This window comes from Stigmatopora argus, chromosome 3, assembly GCF_051989625.1.
Source record: "Stigmatopora argus isolate UIUO_Sarg chromosome 3, RoL_Sarg_1.0, whole genome shotgun sequence".
Taxonomy (NCBI): Eukaryota; Metazoa; Chordata; class Actinopteri; order Syngnathiformes; family Syngnathidae; genus Stigmatopora; species Stigmatopora argus.
Window position 1 is genome coordinate 4179376 of NC_135389.1, and position 1235 is coordinate 4180610.

Sequence of the window (1235 nt, forward strand, 5' to 3'; positions counted from 1 at the left end):
TCAAAGCGAGTCGTGGCTGGTTCGATAATTTTAAAAACGAACTGGGATACGTTCAGTTCTGGGGCATGGAGTGTCAAAGCTGGGTTGCCTCGACAATAATCTTCATACAGAGGAAGCAGCAAAACACGTGGTAGTTTTTGACTCCCGGCCGAAGGAGGTCACCTGGAAGGGAGGCCTTATCTCGATGGCTCTCAAAATGTTCGCTGCTCGCTCCGCTTCCTTTGTTCTTGGCTAGCCCCCTTGGCTAGGCCCCACCCTTCCTAAGAAGGGGGCAGCGGACGGACAGAGCTAGCGTCCACGTCGAGGTCCCCCAACCAGATACGCCGTCCGCTCGGTCGGTGATGGTATTTAATAGAAGTTAGGCGGAGACAAACTGTAGGCGGGAACACGAAAGGGGTGTGTTATATACAAAGTGATGACAGGCCTTGACCTGTAGGTGTCAGTAAAAATTCTATTCTAGTAACTAAACTCATAAGAGTGCAGAAGGGTGCAAGATTAAATATAAGAATACAATTCATATTTCACATGGAGAATTAAGAAGTTCCGACTCGAAAGCCGCGATGAAAAACATTAACATCTTTGCCTTGGTTATCACACAAGGTTTAATTTTAGTGTAATGTAAGATTAAAACTGTAGTGATCTAAGTACATTTAAGTTAAATTTAAAGTTTGTTATGTTACGAGCTTGCTGTCCAGCAAATCTCGCTCGCTCTCTCGCTCGCGCTCTCTCGCTCGCGCTCTCTCGCTCGCGCTCTCTCGCTCGCGCTCTCTCGCTCGCTCGCTCTCTCGCTCTCTATCTTGTGCACTCTGCTGCACTACCTGTATTGTCTGTACTGAGTAATGTCACATTTTAGTATTGAAGATCATAACTACTAGATAGGTATTTGTTAATTTGTGAGTAGGTGGTGAATCAGAACAGATAAATAGCTATTTTTCTATTGCAATATCGTACTTTTTGTGTTTTTTTGTCAGAGGGTGGAAATGGATTAATTTTTATTTAGTTATTTTCTGTGGGAAAAATTGATTCGAGATACGAGTAAATTGGCATACGAGCTATGTCCCAGAATGCATTAAGCTCGTAGCTAAAGGTATTTCTGTACATATAGTTGTCTGCTGCCTTTCTATTATCTCCTGTGTTTTAAATAAAGGCATCTTAAACTTACTTTGGGCTGAGGTCATATACAGACAAATTTTATTTCAAGTTTAAATTTACAGGTGAAAATAATTGCAAGTACA